At 39.9% G+C, this 22,685-nt stretch overlaps 1 pseudogene; it reads left to right on the plus strand.

Annotated features, from left to right (window-relative positions):
- The first annotated feature begins 21,635 nt into the window (after window positions 1-21,635).
- On the plus strand, window positions 21,636-22,215 carry LOC118915686 (60S ribosomal protein L17-like; annotated as a pseudogene).
- The last annotated feature ends 470 nt before the right edge of the window (window positions 22,216-22,685 follow it).

A 22,685-nucleotide genomic window follows, 5' to 3' on the forward strand; every position in this document is an offset into this window, starting at 1 on the left:
GGCAAGACAAAAAAATTAAGAGTTACTTTAACAAGGTCTTTTTGTACAGATTTCTCTCAGCCTTGACTCCTTGTCTCTGGTGATAAGAATGTATCTTGCCTCCTGGTAAAAGGATAGAATTGTTCCAATGGGAGTTTTATCTCTGGCTTTTGTAAAGAAAAGGGAAGGTCAGAGAACCCTTCTTGCACTGGCTGTTTTTCAAGTGCCTTTAGCTTAAAATTCTTATACCAAAGGAATATATTTGGGAGTGGCATATTCTAACACCTTTATGTCCCTTGTACTTTATGAGTTGGTGAGTTGCTAGGTGTCAGCAATCAATGTTTCAGTCTCTATTACTTACTAAATACATTGTAAGGTCACCTCCTTCAGCTCTTTCCTTAACCTCTCATATTCACAAATAAGCACATATGCTAAAGGTGCCCTTAAGGCTGACAGGAACAGGGGCATACCTCTTCACACCTCTTTCCCCATAGCTACCCTGAGGTGTAAGCACATAATCTACCTACTCATAGTCCCCTTAGATCATGGACACCAAGAAATGTGAATAAATGCTCACATAGTACATAGATATTCTGGGATGCCATTCACAGATTCAACTGTGAATCTGCCACTAGAAATAGACAGAATTAGTTGTCTCAGAAAGGGAACACTAAAAACTAAACATTAAAATATTCTATTACACTGTCTCATCTTGGATAACTTTATTCATAAATATAAAACAGATGAGAATATTTACTTGAACATAATAGTCACTAAATACATACTACTGAATGAATCCTATATAGTATGAGTTATAGTCAATGACACATTTGAAGGCCACCCATTCACATACTCTTTACATTCTGTTAGGTCAGAATTCTTTTAATAATGGTTTTAAAGCTATGGATACTCCTTTTTTTAAAAAAAGTGTACATAAAGTTTCGTGATTTTCACTGTAGGGAAAATGGAAATTTTATGGCCAGGATTCTCACCTGATCTTAATCTCGCCCATTGTATACATGTAATGAGGTAATACTTAGCCTGCTACACAGGTGCCTACTTGCATACCTGTTGGCAGTAAGCTGTTTGCCACCAAGAGAGCTCTGCCCGGAGGGAACTGTCAGCCATGGAAGTATTGGCCTTGGGGAGGCGTGGAAAGGAAACAAACAAGCTCCTGGACATTGGTTGCAGTGTCCAGTCACCATACAGACTGGCCCACAGAGTTCAGTCTGCTGTTAGGAGCAGAACTGGAAGAGAAGCAGAGAGCCTAGAGAGAAGGACAGAGGGAAGCAAGAGACAGGGAAACTTTAGAGCCCTGTGTTAGGAAGACAGAAAGGAGTCTAGAAGGAAGCAGGAGATGGAGCCACAAGCAGAGGGTGGAGACCAGCCAGAGACAGGTGGTCAGGAGTCTAGCGTTCAACCTACTGCTATGAGAATAAAGCTTGGTGTGAGTGCCTTTTAACCATTGATGTTCTGTTATTGTTATTTGGTCTTAGAGAATACATAGTGAACTTACTCAAAGTGGAGAACCCGTCCTTTAGGGACTACAGTCACAAATGTCTTAAGACTATTCACAGGTCATGGACCCCCAAAGCTAAGGTCTCTTGATACAAACTTTCTTATTTCACAGAGGAAAACACTTAACCTCGTTAAGTTACTTGGATAAAATACCAGCTCTGGACATGAACCCCAAGTCCATGAAATTCAATTTGTTGCCATTTCTACCTTACCATTCTTTCTCCCTTATTTTTATGGATGGAAAGTGACTTAATGAAAGAATTCTAAGAGTGCCTTAATACAGAAGAAGTCACTCAGGGCTACTATGCCCTAAAATAAACTACCATACTTTTTAAAATTTGTGATTCAACATAATGTCACACATCATTCTCCTTTAAACAGAACAATAATGCACAACTGACTGGAATTTTCTGAACCTAAGTCACTCAGTTATGTCCATTACTATTTCATACTGTTAGAGAAGACTCTTTTTGCCATTAGTAGAGGTAGCAGGCCATTTTAAGGTGTTTGTGAGCCATATTTACTTGATTTTGCTCACCCCATATCATATTAAACATACCAAATGCATTCATATTGCACATAAAAGAACATTTATATGTGACTACCTGAGAATGGGCTTTGGTACAAATGTCTGATAGATATATTGCATTTGGTAAACATTCAATTATGTATTTATAAAATTTAATTTGGTAATGCTTTTCCTGATTTGAACCAATACTCTTTTTCTACATTCAGACATTTTTCTAATGAAAAGCAACTGGGCCTAGACATATGTTCAAATGCCCAATGAATGAAGCAGTTATGATAAGAAGTGGCCATTAACTGGCAGGAATTGCCAGAGACTTTGCAACTTAGCATAGATTGGCATCCAAAATTACTGATAATGAATCTATAGAGGTGAATATTCTCCTCTGCTCAAACAGTGGATCCAAAGAGGTAATGATTTCAAAGATTAGTCTACAAAGGCCAGAGAGATAAAGCTTGTAATAAACTAGAGTACTGCATTCAGGAAGTATATTAGTTAGGGTACTCCAGAGAAATAGAATCAGTTAGAGTTATGGAGGCTGGGAAGTCCCATGATCTGCCATCTGCAAAGTGGAAACCCAGGTATACCAGCGATATAATTCAGTCTGGGTACAAAAGCTGGAGATCAGGGGAGTTGATGGTGTAAATTCTAGTCTGAGGTTGTGAGAGGATATGGAGACCTAGATATACCAGCGATATAATTCAGTCTGGCTACAAAGGATGGAGATCAGGAGAGCTGATGGTATACATTCTAGTCTGAGGTTGTGAGGATGAGATGAGATATTCCAAGGCAAGCAGGCAGGCAAAATGCAAAAGGAGGCAAATTCCTTCTTTCTCTGTCTCTCGCTCTATTCAAGCCCCCAATGGTTTGGGTGATGGCCACCTACCTAGGGGAGAGCAATTGACTTTACTGAGTCCAATGATTCAAATGCTAATCTCATCAGGAAACACCCTCACAAATATATAACCTGAAATAATGTCTAACCTGGGCACCCAGTGGCCAGTCAAGCTGACACATTAAAAAAAAAACACCAAACGGAGCAAATATAAATGTATGTAATTCAGATATACAACTAGTATATTTTTAAACACTCTAGTCAGAGTATGCTGATGAGATAATATATACATGCACTGTGTTCATTGTTCATGGTAGTTAATAAATATGTTAAATAAATAAATGTGATTCATTCTGATATTATGTTGATGTGAATTTTAAGGCACTCAGCTCCAAATTCCTTTCCATGCTATAGATATATGATGATAACCAAGTGTAACTCCAGGGGGAAAATCCCAGGCAAGTACCTTTGAAACTGAAATCAGTCAAGGGAGAAATAAAGTTTATTTCCTAAAAGCAGTGGTCCAGTTCTGCTCCCCCGTGTCTCTCTCAACCAGGCTGCAGAAGAAGAACCCCCACCCAATCTCTCTGGTCTATATAAGCCCTCGCATGTCCTTGTAATTACCTATTCATATGGAGATGGACTACTTCTCTCCAACCCCTGGAAACACCTATTGTATGGAGATTCACTAAAGCCAGGTGAAAGATTCTGGAAATATTGCAATTTTGCCACCAGCCCACTCCTCCAGAAATTTCACCTCACAATCTACTTGTTCCCGGTCTTCCACAATGGCCACTATGTGAGATAAATGGAACGTTGTAACCAGACTAATAACATAAATTCATGATAATCCTCAAGCCAGAGGATTCAGTTAAATTCAAAGTCCTATCCAGATTAGGTCCATAGCTTCCCCATTCCACAGGGAGTCAGTAACATTCCAGTAGGGATTTCAGAACAATCGTGACATGGCAGCTGCAGCCAGGGGGTGCATCCAGGTCACAGAGGCTATAGAAGAAAATAACCCTAAGGGTGATATGATACATATTTTAATGACACCAACATAGGCAAATCTTGTTCATCATGTAGGATGCATGCAAGAGAGTGGTTCTGTGATAGGACAGTGCCAGGAATGGGATCTCTTCCTGGTCTACTATACCAGACTTTGACCCCCTCCCTGTGGGAGTTATAGATGGGTCAGTACATAGGGCTATGTGAGGTACATGCACTGGCCATAAAGATAAAACAAAATTTTCCCATAAGATGTTTTGGGTACAATACTGTGATCTTTGGGGACCACTCTGCTGTTACTCCAGGAATACACATGAGGCCAGCTTCCAGGCCTTTCCCCCAAGGTGCCAGAAGGGCCAGACATTGATGGTCCATGTGTTGAAATGTCCAGGGCCACGTTCACTCAATAGTGTCTCCAGTGTTTAATGCAGTAGGAGCTGGCAGCAGGATGTTGCTCTGCTGGTCATATCCTGGCTTCAATAGCTCTTCTTTGGTTTGAACATACAGTTGTGTAGGAGAGGTAGCAAGTGTATTAGCATTCCACAGGGCTTAAGGCTTCTTTTCAGGGCTTCTCATTCAAACGCCATAGTACTGTCCCTAAACGAACTAACCAGCCCTGTAGATTATTGGTGTCTGACTTCAGGCCAGATTTCAACAAATCATTCTACTTCTCTATCATGCCTACCCCAGCAGTGTTATATGGTACATGAAACTTACACTTTATTCCTAATTGCTGCACCCATTCTTGTAACACATGTTCAGTAAAGTGGATGCTTTGATTGCTCTCAATCACCTGTGGCCAGCCACAGGCTGCAAAGAGATGTTCTAGGCCCCTTTTGGTGGTTTGCTGATCTACATGATATGCAGGAAAAGCAACCAACAGTCCAGTAGCCATGTCCACACAAGTTATGGCATACCGATATCCTTCTGATACAGGCAAAGGCCCTTTATGGTCTACCTGCCACCAGACAAGTGGCATTGGCCCCTTTACTATTGACCCATGTTACTGTGGGATTTGGTATAAGTTTCTCTTAGAGCACACAAGGCACTCCTTCCAGGCTCTTCTGACTTTTTCAAATGTCAATGGCAAGCCACACCAATGGGCTACAGCCCACATTGTCTTTTGCCCCGCTTACAACAAATGCTCACGTAACCATTGGGCCACATCAGATGCAGGATTTCCTTCTAGCCAAAGCACCTGAGCCAATGTGTCTGCTTCATCATTCCCTGGGGATGCCAAAGGCAAACGGCCAGTCACATGATATACAGAAACAGTCTTAGTCTGACCAGAAGCCCATAGGTCTTGCCACAACTCTTGTCCCCAAAGGGGCAAGTGACCAGCCATCTAGTTGGCATGGTACCATGTTCATAGCCATGGGGTCAAGCCCCGATAGACAGCCCAGCTGTCAGTGCACATAACTATGGGGAAGGCTCCTGGGTGATCACGAGCCATATTGCATGCAACTCAGCCTGTTGGCTGCTCTTCCCCTCTCCATCCTCCATCCATATTGTCTCAGTCTTAGGATGGAAAGCCATAGCCCTCCACTTCGTGGGCTGCTCACACTGGAGCCATCTGTATACCAAGCACCTTCAGGTACAGGGGCTTTTCCCTCCTGATAAGGACTCCAGTTACCAATGGCTCAAAAACAAGCCTGGACCTTGTCTATGACTGCTTCAGGAATAACTAGTTTTACCTGACCAGATAACCCCCAAGAATTTTACAGACAAACCAGGTCCCTGAAACTTGGTGCTGTTCGTGGCCCATCCTTTCTCCTGTAGATGTTGCAACAGTCTAGGAACTACACCTTCTAAATCTGAAAGATTATCAGATGTGAGCATAATACCATCAATGTAGTGATACAGCTGCACCATTTGCAGTTTCTTCCATGAAGCCACATCCTGGGCTACAAGTCCATGACAGATGGTGGGACTGTGGAAGTATCCCTGTGGAAGGACAGTGAATGTCTACTGCCAGCCTTCCCATGTGAAGGCAAACTGTTCCTGACTTTCCTGTGCTATGTCAATAGAGAATAAATAATTAACAAGGTCCACAACATAATATGTCCCTAGTTCATGACTGAGTGTGTCCATAAGGACTGCTATTGAAGGAACAGCAGAATACAAAGGGAGTGTGACCTTATTCAATTTGTCCTCCTGGCGGGGTGAGGGCCCAGGGACAGCCTTAGTACTGTCTCCCAGGAAGTCTTATGGGGACACAAGCCGAACTTGGGGTTTTGACTCAGGCTTCTGTGTTCTGTACCTCAGCAGCTGGAACTGCTGCTCTGGCTTTAATTGATGCCACAGTTGTAATATTATGTTATTGGGCTGCCATCAAGTTTTTCTTTCACTACCCTGGCCTTTTTCTAATAAACCCACATCTGGGTCCTCGAGACCTTCACAGGACCATTTGCACCTCTCCTTTGAGTCACAGCAGGTACTTCCTTCTGGGCTCTTATTGTTTCAACCTCCCCCAGATCTGCTAAAGTACAAATACCCTCACTTATGGGTTGCCCTAGTTGGGGGACAAGAGTATTCATGAGGGACCCAAGGAGAGATGGGGGAACTGTATGGAGCACCAGGCTTCTCATTGCTACAGTGAACAGCTCCTCATTGGGGCCCTAAGGATCCATATTATTGATAATATTGTTCATGCCCAATTTGTAATACCTGCTGGAGCTCTGCATATGTTTTGTAGCTAGTGGGTAAGTGTGGTAAATCACCCTGATTAGACAAAACTTCCCTGATGGCTTCTGTCAGCCAATCCAGAAGTGCCTGATTCCTCAGGTATGATGGGTGCTTTGCAACTGCTGCTGGAGGGAAGCGTGAGTTGTCAGGGAAGCCAGTTTACTCATTTCAGAACCTGACATAACAATGTTTTCCAACCCATATCCAGAGATGTAAAAGCCACGTAGGCAGAGGTTCTGATGGCTTTTGCCTATACTGGATGCTCATGTCCACCAGGTCATCCTGGGTATAGGCACGGAGCATGGAGTGTTTCACAACCTGGGGAGCGGGCGGCTCTTCCTCATGAGGAGCCCATGGTTATTACATTTTATGTTTTTAATTACAACAAGGTGGGCCTTTTAATACAGGAGAGGTGGTGCCTCTGGTGGTGGTCTTGGCAACATATTGGTCCTCAGCCTCACCCTCTCATCCTTTCCTGACACCTCCTCTACCATCTCTGGGGCTGAAGGCACTGCTGTTTCCTCCCTCTACCTGACGGCCTCCTGCAACGTGGATTTTCCTGCTGCCTCCTCCATCACAGCTGCTAAGGAATCTTCCAGGGGCGAGACCTGTCTTCTCAATAGCTGTTTATCTTCCTCAAGGTCTGAAGTGTGACTCTCTCCTGCCAAAGTCTCTCTCTCGCCTTGATAACATTTTCCACTATCTCAAGGAAAAGAGATCCTACAATCCCAGCTGTTACACATCCACTCAGGGCCTCTAAGCAGTCTTCTATCTCATAGAGGGCTAATTCCACAGCCTCTGGTGTCTCTACCCTTCCCCAGTTCTGGGGAAGGTCCTGTTCCTCTAGGAGGTGCTTTACCCTAGGCCAATTCCCCACTAAGGGCTTCTGAGTAAAGCTTCACCCTCTACAACTGCAGCCACTGGGGCCTCCCCACTATCCACAGGGGAGGTTCTGGGCATCTCCCCACCATTTCTAGGGGCAGCCAACCCATGGGTTGCACCCATGTAGAAAGATTTCAGGATCAGAAGTCCTGATGACTACCACCAGGTGTAACTCAAGGGGAAAATCCCAGGCAAATAACTTTGAGACTGAAATCAGTTGAGAGAAATAAAGTTTATTTCTTACAAGTATCATCCACTTCTCCTCCCCTGCTTCTCTTGCAACCAGAAGTCAGAAGAGCTCCCCATCCAACCTCTCCAGTCCAGATAAGCCCTTGCATGCCCTTGTAATTACTTATTCATACAGAGATGGACTACTCCTCTCCACCCCCTGGAAACACCTATTATATGGAGATGCACTAAAGGCAGGAGAAAGACTCTAAAAATATTGCAATTTTACCCACATCAGTGTGATCAAATTCCTTGGGCTTGTTTACTTAACGTTGCTCCTGCATTACACTAACTCAACCACTATCATTCACCACCAGGCTTAGACATAGCATACACAAAGTAATTGGACAAGAACAGGACCAGGAGAACAGATATGCAATACAGAATGGCTATTGTTGCTTTGTTTTTCAGATGGGAAAATTTGGCTGTGTACAAATTGACCCTGTCCCCTCAAATTGATTCTCTTATTCTTCCTTAGCCTATAGCCATTCTGGTTAAGAACACATTTCCCAACTTTCCTTTTAGGTGGGTATGGCCTTGTGACTGAGTTCTTGCCAATGAAAAACAGCATAACAGGTAGGAACAACTTTCAACTTCCTTAATCAAGATACTTGCCTAGGCCATTCTCTCCTTATCCTTAATGTAGGCTTGAGAATGAATCAGTAGGCCACCTAAAACTCTGACTATGCAGGCACACACATTGTTCTAGAGAAAGATGGGGCAACATTAAGGCAGGAAAATTAAGGTCCTGGGTAATGTTGTGAAGCTAAGTTTGTCCACCTGTTCAAACAGGAAAATGAAAAGAGTTAATTTTTCTAAATCAATCCATTCCATTTTTTTCATGGAATTATAATTATCTTCTCATTAAAATCTATTAAAAGTATTTTTATTTAATTTCTTGGAAGTTTACAAGCAGATTGGGATTGATATAGCTGTACATTATCCCTTTTGTTACTCTTCTTGGACAATAACAATATATAATGACAAAAATTATAACATTTTATTAAATATTTATTATATGTGAGAAACTTGTAAGTTTTGAAAACCCATATAATATTATGTGTATTGACTTATTTAATGTTCATAATAACCCTATATGGTAGATACTATTATCATCATCCTTTTAGATATGAGGAAATTAAGTTGCAGAGAGTTTGAATAAATTTCCAGTGGTAGTTCAGCTTTAAAAATTAGAGGTAGAATAAGTTCAAAGTCTTAGCTTTAAAACTCCTTAATTTATAAACTGAATCACTGGGCATTTGTTTAACATCTTTATCAAAGTAGCTATTCCAAATTAAATGATTCTGGTAGAAAATCATTTTATATACTGGATTTATATGATACAAAGATAAAGCAAAGCACCTGTATGGCACTGACACAGGTTAATCCTGATATGAAAGGGGAATTTCTCTGTTTTACTCCAGAAACCAGAGTAGAATAAATAGTAAACTGAATGGAAAAGATTTAAAAATAATATGAATGTCTGGAAAAAACTTTGATAAAAGGATCATTAACTGAAGAGAAAATAGACTTGAACTTTCATAATCTTGATTTGATAAACATTAATTTTTAATTATTATCTGATCTCATGTGACTGGGGCAGTTATTACCAACCTGTAAGTGTACAGGTTGTACACTATAAATCCCAGTTCTGCACCAGATGAAGGTAATTCCATTTTTGCTGGTTCAGGTATATTTTCCATCCTTGAATTGAAAGTTTAGAATAGTTTTCATTTTTTTAATTTTTAGAATAGTTTTCTCTGGGAGCTGGATTTAGTTAAGTTTTCATCTTTTCTTTTTTTTTTTTTACTATTATCTGTGCTTTCTATTTAAAGATCTATTTCTTTAATCAGGTATTATGCACATGTAAATATGTGATGTTAATGTATTATTCTCTATTAATACATTTATGATTCATTTAGATAATTCAGAACTTCTTAATTAAAACACTAATAGACCAGTTTGCTATCTAACCTTCAATTTTATGTTTATTTGGAAAAATATGTTTGTTTACAGTATTGTCTAACTCATCACACTACATATTAATACAGATGCATTTTTCTAGCATTTCATGTGCTTGACTATGGAAGATATCAGAAGAGCTTATATTTATTATTGCTGAGCTTACACAGGCACTAAACTAATTTTTCACATTCTTTGTGACTAAACTAATTACTCAGTCTCAGCCTAAAACCTAAGGTTTATTTTTTTATTCCTTTGACTGATCAACATTTGGTTGCATGTAGCATATCCATGTCCCCATATCGGATCTTTCTCAGTTGCATGTAAATATGAGATAATTGAAGAATAAGTATTGAAAGCATACATACTATTATCATTTTGTAATGCATGACAAATGTTCTTTTCTCCCTGAAATGTATATGGTTACAGAGCATGCAAAATGATGTTTAAGGAGTTTATGACAATTTTAAACACACAGGAAGTAAGTGACACAGGAAGATAAAAAGACAGCTTTCATTATCTCACAGAAAGTTTAATACTGCTGAAATAAATTTTATAAAATTATTTATCATGTATAAATGGGCATTTCTATCAGTCAAAATACAAAGTGGAGATAATAACATAGTTCACAAATTCATTTGCCAAAGTATCTCCCCTTCTGTTTCAAAATATTACTAACTTCCCATGAGAAATCTTACTAAATTATAAGCCACAATCAATCAGTAAAGTCATTTGAACTTTGCCCTGATCTCCACATATATTATTGACCACTCAAACAGAAGCCTGCTTTCCAGTCAATATCTAAAGGCAAATGAGACAAAGTAATGATAAGGATCAATGAATACTAAAGATAAATTTTACCTTTGTCTGGATCTTTGGAAGTGTTGATTGTATTCAAATTTTAAAAATCAGGGGAATGGGAACACATGCCCAGTAGCAGCATCTCCAGCAGTAACAATAGTACATATTGTGGTTGATTTTCTTGTTTTTCTCTAGCAGGAGAATCAAGTTTATTTGTTAGTTTCCTCCCATCCCCCTTTTCTCAGCCATGTAGAACAGGTTTCAATTATGTCAGAAAAGCAAATAAGTTTCGTCTCATTATTGAAAAAGGTATACAGTATATATATATTGTCTGATTTTCTATATATTTCAAATAACCACACTCTTCTTAAGGTACTTTTGCACAAAAAGAAAGTCAAATTTATTTCATGCAAATGTCTTTTTTCAGGTTGATTTGATCAATTAAAAATTAATATCTAAAAAATAATCTTCTTTTAAGACTTTAAAATGGAAATGCATTCAAATCATTATGATATAGATTCATTGCCTAGCTTTACAAACTCCTGTGAATTTCTTCATTAATTTTCATATAATTAATTGTCCTGGCATCATTATGCCATTATAAATAAGTGTTTTTTATATTTTAATAATAAATTATGGTCTCTTAATAAAGAGAATTGAAGACTTTTGGATGACAAGTTTTCCTTTAAAATTTTTAAAATGTACATTTAAATTTTTAATAAATGGCTCTAACGTTTATTCATGTTTCCTGACTAAGCATTTGTCAAAATCCTTTCTGTGGAATTTAATGAATCTGTGATAAGCCTTATTGAATATTTGAGATTTTAGCTCTGTTCATTACACTAAGTCAGAGCCATATCTCAGGCAAGAATTTATTTTGGTTGGGGGAGAGTTTCATTTTCAAAGAGATAATCTCCAAATTGATTCCAAGTACTTGCCTTTGTACATTAACTATTCACGTTCATGGCAGATGTGCAAAAAGCTGTCTAGTTAAAATCTGTTCTATTACATATTTTGCATTCTCAGGTCAATGGAATAGGTACTTTACATAGACCATTGCTTAGAGATAAAAATCCCGAAAAAAACAATCAGAAGGATACTGAAGTTTAACAATGTTATAAAGCCAAGAGATTCTTCTCACCTGGCCACCAAAAGAGGATGTTTAGTGTTGAAGTAGACAATAAGAAGTGGATGAATTCCCTAATCCTCTTTAGTGTCCCTGAGTATTCTCCCTAATGGTTACCCACAAGACCACAGCAGGGAATCTTTTCTGTCTTGATTCTACAGAATATCATATATGCTATTAAAATTTTCTATTGAACAGGTAAAACTTCTCCAGGAATTCATAAGCATCTTTATTTTTATTTCCCACCATTTAAAAAAATCAGGTTATTGAGGCTAGCTCTTCCTTTGACTCTAGATGTGAAAAAAATCCTGTAAATCCCAGAAAAATCCTATCAACTTTTGAGCCATATTAATGTAATAATATCTGAAGCCATTAAGTATCAAATCCAGTTTCATGTAGTAATCAAATCTCTGAACTTTTCTTTATATTCTCCCTCAATTTAGGTCTAATGTAGATAGAAAATCTGCTTTGTTCACTGAAATTTATGACTCATCCAAGATTTGGAGGTAAGAGTTAGAGGGATGCTATGGCCTGAATGTTTGTGTCCTCCCAAAAGCTGTATGTAGAAACCCTAATGCCCAGTATGATGGTATTAGGAGGTGGAGCCTTTGGAGATGATTAGATCATGAGGGTAGACCCCTCAAGAGTAGGATCAATCTTCTTATAAAAGAGATGTCACAGAACCGTCTAGCCCCTTCTGCCTTCTGGGAGGAGAAGTTTCCAGCTATGAAACAGCAAGAGGGCGCTTGCCAGAAGGTGACCATGCTGGCACCTTCATCATGTATTTCTCAGACTTCAGAACTACAGTAAGTAAATTTCTGCCACTTATAAACTACCTTGCCTATGGTACTTTGTTATAGCAACTAGAAAAGATTAAGATAGGGTGGGAAAAGGAGAAGATTTTATTGATGTCATCATTTTGTGTGAAAAGGTAGTTTGCCACATTGCTCTTTGGATAATTAAAGCTGACTTTCCCTTGTAAAATCTTTTGTGGTTTCATTGGAGCCTCCCTTATGGTTCCCTGAGGTCGCTAGTCACGAATGATTAGGGTAAATGAATCTCTATTTCAGTTTGTCACAACCTCTTCCTCGTCCCAAGGATCCCCTTGTTGCCTGCTTAGTTTTATTTGCTAATCCAGGGTCCTTCTTGGAGAAAACCTAAGATGATTCTACAGCAATCTTGTCTCTTATGAGGGCTTATCTGTTTTTTTTTGTGAGGGCATCTCTCATATTTATTGATCAAATGGTTGTGGACAACAATAAAATTCTGTATAGGGGGGTCAATACTCAATGCACAATCATTAATCCACCCCAAGCCTAATTTTCATTAGTCTCCAATCTTCTGATGCATACCGAACAAGTTCTTACATGGAGTACAAATTCTTACATAGTGAATAAGTTACATGGTGAACATTACAAGGGCAGTCATCACAGAAGCTTTTGGTTTTGCTCATGCATTATGAAATATAAACAGTCAGTTCAAATATGAATATTCATTTGATTTTTATACTTGATTTATATGTGGATACCACATTTCTCTCTTTATTATTATTATTTTTAATAAAATGCTGAAGTGGTAGGTAGACACGAGATAAAGGTAGAAAACAGAGTTTAGTGTTGTAAGAGAGCAAATGTAGATGATCAGGTGTGTGCCTGTAGACTATGTGTTAATCCGAGCTAGACAAGGGCAATAAAACATCCACGTATGCAGAAGATTTCTCTCAGAACATGAGGGTGGAGGTTCTAAGCCTTACCTCTGATGATCCACATTTTTTCACCTGATGGCCCCCTGCGACTGTGCCTGTCTTAGGTTGTTCCTCCCTTGAGGAATCTTACCCGTCTCTGGCTAACCAGTCATCTTCCGGGGCCATACAGGGAAATGTTAAGTTGGTAAGTGAGAGAGAAGCCTTATTGTTTGAAAAGGTTAGCTTTTTACTTCTTTGCATATTTATGATCTGTGGCTTCTATGCCCAGCATTTGTCTTGAGTTGTCTTTACCACTTGGAAGAATTATGATACTCGGTAAATTCGACATGTGGCACGAGTTCTATTTAAAGGTTGTAATTAGGTAGGAAGAAGAAAAGCTATAGAAGTAGCAGGCAGATGAAAACCTGGGAAGATTGATTATTTCTTTGACATATCTTCTTGTAGAGTAATTCAGCGTGGATAGGTTTTAAACTACTAATTAAATTGTGTGCACACATTAACATAATAGGAGTACAGTTATGTAACCAAAGCATACCTGTAATTACCAGCCATCTCCAGTGAAACCAAGAAAACCAGTTAGGCACCTTAGGCATTTGTGAAAACTTATCTATGATATGGTGGATATTGTCCAACTGAACTTGAACAGTCTGAGAGAAATCAGACAAATTAAAACAACCCATTCCTGGGGAATGTTCACATCCCTTATGTTCTTTTAACAGTAAATAGTCTGTAGTTGTAAGATTTTGGAGCGCTACAATTAGCACTTCTCCTAATTCTTGGTTGAGTTCCAACAGTATAGATCCAGTCAAATTTGTTGTTTTACTGTATGCATAGGCCAGCTTAGATATCTCCTTCCTCATTCCCATGGCAAGTCCAGGAGCTGGTGGGATGAGTGCATCTACAGCTGTAGCAGTGCGTGGATTGTTGTTGGGTTTTTTTGATGATCATCTTCTGGCATGAGTCTTCCCGAGAGTGCTGATGTTGGAAGTTCTCTTTCATACCGTATCTTAGTTCATTTATGGGGTAGCCCAATTAGGCTTTGATCTTCTGTATAGACGCAAACAGACCCTTTGCCTACACTTTTATATGCCCTTTATACCCTTGTGTAGAACTCATTGGAGATTACCACACAGGAACTGCCCTTTTTTTTTTTTTTTGGTATCACTAATCTACACTTACATGACGAATATTATGTTTACTAGGCTCTCCCCTATACCAGGTCTCCCCTATAAAACCCTTTACAGTCACTGTCCATCAGCGTAGCAAAATGTTATAGAATCACTACTTGTCTTCGCTGTGTTGTACAGTCCTCCCCTTTCTCCCACCCCCCTATGGATGCTAATCTTAAAAACCCTCTTCTTTTCCCACCCCCCTTGTCCCTCCCTACCCACCCATCCTCCCCAGTCCCTTTCCCTTTGGTACCTGTTAGTCCATTCTTGAGTTCTGTGATTCTGCTCCTATTTTGTTCCTTCAGTTTTTCCTTTGTTTTTATACTCCGCAGATGAGTAAAATCATTTGGTATTTCTCTTTCTCTGCTTGGCTTGTTTCACTGAGCATAATACCCTCCAGCTCCATCTATGTTGCTGCAAATGGTGGGATTTGCCCTTTTCTTATGGCTGAGTAGTATTCCATTGCGTATAATTACCACATCTTCTTTATCCATTCATCTATCGATGGACATTTAGGTTGCTTCCAATTCTTGGCTATTGTAAATAGTGCTGTGATAAACATAGGGGTACATTGGTCTTTCTCATATATGATTGCTGCACTCTTAGGGTAAATTCCTAGGAGTGCAATTCCTGGGTCAAATGATATGTCTGTTTTGAGCATTTTGATGTACCTCCATACTGCTTTCCACAATGGTTGAACTAATTTACATTCCCACCAGCAGTGTAGGAGGGTTCCCCTTTCTCCACAGCCTCGCCAACATTTGTTGTTGTTCGTCTTTAGGATGGCAGCCATCCTTACTGGTGTGAGGTGATACCTCATTGTAGTTTTAATTTGCATTTCTCTGATAATTAGCGATGTGGAGTATCTTTTCATGTGTCTGTTGGCCATCTGTATTTCTTTTTTGGAGAACCGTCTGTTCAGTTCCTCTGCCCATTTTTTAATTGGGTTATTTGTTTTTTGTTTGTTGAGGCATGTGAGCTCTTTACATATTCTGGATGTCAAGCCTTTATCGGATGTGTCATTTTCAAATATATTCTCCCATACTGTAGGGTTCCTTTTTGTTCTATTGATGGTGTCTATTGCTGTACAGAAGCTTTTCAGCTTAATATAGTCCCACTTGTTCATTTTTGCTGTTGTTTTCCTTGCCCAGAGAGATATGTTCAAGAAGAGGTCACTCATGTTTATGTCTAAGAGGTTTTTGCCTATATTTTCTTCCAAGAGTTTAATGGTTTCGTGACTTACATTCAGGCCTTTGATTCATTTTGAGTTTACTTTTGTATATGGGGTTAGACAATGGTCCAGTTTCATTCTCCTACATGTAGCTGTCCAGTTTTGCCAGCACCATCTGTTGAAGAGACTGTCATTTCGCTATTGTATGTCCTTGGCTCCTTTATCTAATATTAATTGACCATATATGTCTGGGTTAATGTCTGGATTGTCTAGTCTGTTCCATTGGTCTGTGGCTCTGTTCTTGTGCCAGTACCAAATTATCTTGATTACTATGGCATTATAATAGAGCTTGAAGTTGGGGAGTGAGATCCCCCATACTTTATTCTTCTTTCTCAGGATTGCTTTAGCTATTCAGAGTCTTTGGTGGTTCCATATGAATTTTTGAATTATTTGTTACAGTTCATTGAAGAATGTTGCTGGTAGTTTCATAGGGATTGAATCAAATCTTTATATTGCTTTGGGCAGGATGGCCATTTTGATGATATTAATTCTTGCTAGCCATGAGCATGGGATGCGTTTCCATCTGTTAGTGTCCCCTTTATTTTCTCTTAAGAGTGACTTGTAGTTTTCAGAGTATAAGTCTTTCACGTCTTTGGTTAGGTTTATTCCTAGGTATCTTATTCTTTTTGATGCAATTGTGAATGGAGTTATTTTCCTGATTTGACTTTCTGTTGGTTCATTGTTGGTGTATAGGAAAGCCACAGATTTCTGTGTGTTGATTTTGTATCCTGCAACTTTGCTGTATTCCGATATCAATTCTAGTAGTTCTGGGGTGGAGTCTTGAGGGTTTTTTATGTACAGTATCATTTCATCTGCAAATAGTGACAGTTTAACTTCTCCTTTACCAATCTGGATTCCTTGTATTTCTCTGTTTTGTCTAATTGCTGTGGCTAGGACCTCCAGTACTATGTTAAATAACAGTGGGGAGAGTGGGCATCCCTGTCTTGTTCCCGATCTCAGAGGAAAAGCTATCAGCTTCTCGCTGTTCAATATAATGTTGGCTCTGTGTTTTTCAAAGATGGCCTTTATTATGTTGAGGTACTTACCCTCCATTACCATTTTGCTGAGAGTTTTTATCATGAATGGATGTTGAACTTTGTCAAATGCTTTTTCAGCATCTATGGAGATGATCATGTGGTATTTGTGTTTCTTATTGTTAAAGTGGTGGATGATGTTGATGGACTTTCGAATGTTGTGCCATCCTTGCATCCCTGGGATGAATCCCACTTGGTCATGGTGTACGATCCTTTTGATGTATTTTTGAATTCGGTTTGCTAAAATTTTGTTGATTATTTTTGCGTCTACGTTCATCAGGGATATTGGTCTGTAGTTTTCTTTTCTGGTGGTGTCTTTGCCTGGTTTTGGTATTAGGGTGATGTTAGCTTCATAGAATGAGTTTGGGAGTATCCCCATCTCCTCTATTTCTTGGAAAACTTTAAGGAGAATGGGTATTATATCTTCCCTGTATGTCTGATAAAATTCCGAGGTAAATCCATCTGGCCCGGGGGTTTTGTTCTTTGGTAGTTTTTTGATTACCGCTTCAATTTCGTTGCTGGTAATTGGTCTGTTTAGATTTTCTGTTTCTTTCTGGGTCAGTCTTGGAAGGTTGTATTTTTCTATGAAGTTGTCCATTTCTCCTAGGTTTCCCAGCTTGTTAGCATATAGGTTTTCATAGTATTCTCTAATAATTCTTTGTATTTCTGCGGGGTCCATCGTGATTTTTCCTTTCTCGTTTCTGATACTGTTGATTTGTGTTGACTCTCTTTTCCTCTTAATAATTCTGGCTAGAGCCTTATCTATTTTGTTTATTTTCTCGAAGAACCAGCTCTTGGTTTCATTGATTTTTGCTATTGTTTTATTCTTCTCAATTTTATTTATTTCTTCTCTGATCTTTATTATGTCCCTCCTTCTGCTGACCTTAGGCCTCATTTGTTCTTCTTTTTCCAATTTCGGTAATTGTGACATTAGACCGTTCATTTGGGCTTGTTCCTCCTTTTTTAAATATGCTTGAATTGCTATATACTTTCCTCTTAAGACTGCTTTTGCTGTGTCCCACAGAAGTTGGGGCTTAGTGTTGTTGTCATTTGTTTCCATATATTGCTGGATCTCCATTTTGATTTGGTCATTGATCCATTGATTATTTAGGAACGTGTTGTTTAGCCTCCATGTGTTTGTGAGCCCTTTTGCTTTCTTTGTACAGTTTATTTCTAGTTTAATATCTTTGTGGTCTGAAAAGTTGGTTGGTAGGATTTCAATCTTTTGGAATTTACTGAGGCTCTTTTTGTGTCCTAGTATGTGGTCTATTCTGGAGAATGTTCCATGTGAACTTGAGAAGAATGTGTATCCTGTTGCTTTTGGACGTAGAGTTCTGTAGGTGTCTATTAGGTCCATCTGTTCTAGTGTGTTTTTCAGTGCTTCTGTGTCCTTACTTATTTTCTGTCTGGTGGATCTGTCCTTTGGAGTGAGTGGTGTGTTGAAGTCTCCCAGAATGAATGCATTGCATTCTATTTCCTCCTTTAGTTCTGTTAATATTTGTGTCAGGTATGTTGGTGCTCCTGTATTGGGTGCATATATATTTATAATGGTTATATCCTCTTGATGGACTGAGCCCTTTATCATTATGTAATGTCCTTCTTTGTCTTTTGTTACTTTCTTTATTTTGAAGTCTGTTTTGTCTGATACCAGAATTGCAACACCTGCTTTCTTCTCTCTGTTGTTTGCTTGAAATATCTTTTTCCATCCCTTGACTTTAAGTCTGTGCACGTCTTTGGGTTTGAGGTGAGTCTGTTGTAAGCAGCATATGGATGGATCTTGCTTTTTTATCCATTCTATTACTCTGTGTCTTTTGATTTGTGCTTTAAGTCCATTTACATTTAGGGTGATTATTGAGAGGTATGAATTTATTGCCATTGCAGGCTTTAAGTTTGTGGTTACCAAAGGTTTAGGGTTAGCTTCTTTACTATCTTACTGTCTAACTTAACTCGCTTGTTGAGCTATTATAAACACGGTCTGATGATTCTTTATTTCTCTCCCTTCTTATTCCTCCTCCTCCCTTCTTCATATGTTGGGTGTTTTGTTCTGTGCTCTTTTTAGGAGTGCTCCCATCTAGAGCAGTCCCTGTAGGATGCCCTGTAGAGGTGGATTGTGGGAGGCAAATTCCCTCAACTTTTGCTTGTCTGGGAATTGTTTAATCCCTCCTTCATATTTAAATGATATTCGTGCTGGATACAGTAGTCTTGGTTCGAGGCCCTTCTGTTTCATTACATTAAGTATATCATGCCATTCTCTTCTGGCCTGTAGGGTTTCTGTTGAGAAGGCTGATGATAGCCTGATGGGTTTTCCTTTGTAGGTAACCTTTTTTTTCTCTCTGGCTGCCTTTAATACTTTGTCCTTGTCTTTGATCTTTGCCATTTTAATTATTATGTGTCTTGATGTTGCCCTCCTTGGATCCCTTGTCATGGGAGTTCTGTGTACCTCTGTGGTCTGAGAGGCCATTTCTTCCCCTAGTTTGGTGAAGTTTTGGCAATTATTTCTTCAAAGACATTTTCTATCCCCTTTTCTCTCTCTACTTCTTCTGGAATACCTATGATTCTTATATTGTTCCTTTTCGATTGGTCACTCAGCTCTCTTAAAATTCTTTCATTCCTGGAGATCCTTTTATCTCTCTTTGCATCAGCTTCTCTGGGTTCCTTTTCTCTGTTTCTAGTCCATTCATGGTCTCTTGCATCTCGTCCATTCTGTTTTGAAGTCCTTCCAGAGCTTGTTTTATTTCTGTATTCTCCTTCCTTAGTTCTTGCATATTTCTCTGCAAGTCCATCAGCATGGTTATGACTTTTGTTTTGAATTCTTTTTCAGGAAGACTGGCTAAATCTATCTTCCCAGGTTCCTTCTCAGGGGAAGATGTAGCAGATGCCGAAGCTGTCTGGGTTAGTCTTGTCTGGATCATATTTTTTTGCCTTTTCATGTTGACAGGTGCTATTAACTGTCGGCTGGGAGGGCCAAAATTTTCACTTGCTACTGGCCTTTCTTTACTGGGACAACTGCGACCCCTAGTGGCTTGTGTTGGGTAATTGCGTGTAGACTGGGTTTTTGTGTCTTGCCTGCCCGGAAGGGAGGAATTTCCCTTTCTGTGGGCGGAATTTGTCTCAGACTGCTTCTCTGCTTTCGCAGCGCCCGGAGGGGTAATGAATGGGGGGCTGTTTGGCTGTTTACCTCTGTGAGGTTTCTCAGAGCTGTTGCCCAGGGGGTTAGTGCGCCCGGTTTTCCCTGTAATTTCCAGCTGCTGGACTATGACCTGTGTTGTTTCCGTCAAGCTGTTAAGTCCCTGTCCCTTTAAGACTTTCAAAAAACCCCCGCTTTTCTTTGTCACAGGGGCATCAGCTTCGGCACCTGCTCAGAGGTCTTGTTGCCCTGTTCCCCCAGTATCCAGGGCCCCCCGCCCAAGCACTGTGTCTGTGCTCTGGTGCGGGTGGCTGGGGCTGGGTGTTTAGCAGTCCTGGGCTCCGTCTCCCTCCCGCTCTGCCTATTCTTCTCCCGCCGGGAGCTGGGGGGAGGGGCGCTCGGGCCCTGCCGGGCCGGGGCTTGTATCTTACCCCTTTCACCAGTCGCTGGGTTCTCACTGGTGTAGCTGCAGTCTGGCCACTGTCCTGCGTCTTCTGGTCTCTCTTTTAGGGCTAGTTGTGTTTGTTGTATTTTCAAAAGTATATATGTTTTTGGGAGGTGATTCCCACTGTCCTACTCACACCGCCATGTTGGCTCCCGAGGGCTTATCTTTTATCCATGAAAAACACTACTATATTCTCTTTCTAAAAAGTCGATTGGTAAAGCAGCAATGTTCCTTTCGCTCTACCAGTGGAGTAGCTATCTGGTTAGTTTCTTGTCTTCTAATTTCTCAAAAATTAAGATATCAACTGAATATGTTGTACAGCCTTTGAGTAATCTCTTGAAGACTACCATGTGCTTATAAGGCTAAACGCCATAATAACTCTCTCTGAAGCCTGAAGATATTTCTCTTTAAAAGCCTCTAAATCAAGAGTTTTGAGTCTCATAGTAAATTTTATTTTTGAAAACACTGCCTTTTTCATTCCTATGTATGGTCTAGCATCTGTGTGTGAATGTGCTATCTATTGTTAGGGGTCCTTTAGTAGATGCATCCCTTTGATCATCACTTAACATTATGCACTGATGGTGGAGATTACTCTTCACTTTCTCCTTGCTGTAGGTTAAATTGTGTCCCCCTAAAAGATATACTGAAGTCTTAATCTCTGGTACCTATGAATGTGGCCTTATTGGGAAATAGGGCACTTCTGATATAACTAAAATGATGTCATACTAGAGAAGGTAGGTCCTTAATCCAATATGACTGAGTTCCTCATAAGAGAAGAGGAACAGAGACAGATACACACAGAGCAGAGATCACCACATGAAGTCACAGATACATAGAGAGTAGACAGCCATGTAGCGTTGGAGGCAGAGATTGGAGTTATGAAGCTGAAGGCCAAGGAGTGCTGAGGATTACCATAAAAACAAGAACTAGGGGAGAGAGTGTGGCTCTGCCAATGTTTTGACTGTGTACTTTTAACATCCAGAATTTTAAGCCACACAGTTTGTGGAAGTGTACTGCAATAATAGTAAGAAACTAACATACTCCTCTTGACTGCACATTAGTGCACACATGTACTTACAATACCATCACCATACCTTAGCTATATGTGTATGTCCAAATATCATTATACATTAAGATGTATAATGAAATGTGATTATTTTTGTATATCAATTATACATTAAAATATTGAAAAAAACATATTTAACACGTTATTATAATGTCTGTAGTGTGCTGTTTCTTTGGGGGGAGGGGTTTCCCTCCTCTGGACAAGTTCATTATGAATATGGTGAGACTGACTAAGGACAATGAAAGGTTGGGGGCTAAAATGGGCTCATAAACTCTCTTCTTGTAAGCAGCCTGAGGTGATGTCCAAAAATGGTTCACTATTCACTTGACCCAGAAAACCCTACAAAGTCAAGCAAATCAAGAGGTTCAAATCTTCATGTTCACTTTAACAACACTTGTGAAACTGCCCAGGACATGAAGGGTATGCATATTTGAAAAGCTACCAAGTATCTGAAGGATGTCACATTACAGGAGCAATGTGTGCCATTCTGTAGCTACAGTGGTGGAGTTAGTAGGTGTACCAAGGCCAAACAGTGGGATGGACAGAGGGCTGGTGGCCTAAAAGGAGAGCTGAATTTTTATTGCACATGCTTAAAAATACAGAGTAATGCTGAACTTAAGTGTTTAGATGTAGATTCTCTGGTCACTGAGCATATTCAGTTGAATAGAGCTCCCAAGATATGGTGCAGAACTTACAGAGCTCATGGTTGGATCGACCCATACATGAGCTCTCCCTGCCACATTGAGATGACCCTTACTGAAAAAGAGCAGATTGTACCTAAACCAGAAGAGGAAGTTGCACAGAAGAAAAAGATATCCCAGAAGAAACTGAAGAAACAGAAACTTACGGCCTGGGAATAAATTCTGCATAAGGTAAATGCAAATAAAAGTAAAAACAGTAAAAAAGGGGGGGACTCATACCAAGTTTTATTCTCATGGTGATCACCTGGTTATAGGTGGCAAACCCATCCCCATCTCAGTCTTAAGGCCCACCTGCATGAATCATGAGTGCTGCCACCTCTTCAGCTTCCACTGGCTGTGGCTCCAGACTCTGCTCATGGCTCCATCTCCACTTGCCATTGCTAGCTGGTCCCATCACTCTGGTCTCTCTCTCTCTTCCTAGCATGGTGATCTGCTCTCCCCACTCTCCAGGCTTCCTCTCTCTGGCTCTTTCAGCTCTCTTCTCTATACTTCATTCCTGCTAACACCAGGAGGAGCTCTGTGGGTGGGTCTCTCTGGTGACTGGCAGGACACTGACCAATTATGTCTAGGTGCTTGTGTGTTTCCTCTCCATCCCTCCCCTCGGCCAGTACTTCTGTGATTGACAATTCATTGGAAAGGGGGACAGGGTCTCTATTG

This window comes from Manis pentadactyla, chromosome 9, assembly GCF_030020395.1.
Source record: "Manis pentadactyla isolate mManPen7 chromosome 9, mManPen7.hap1, whole genome shotgun sequence".
Lineage (NCBI taxonomy): Eukaryota > Metazoa > Chordata > Mammalia > Pholidota > Manidae > Manis > Manis pentadactyla.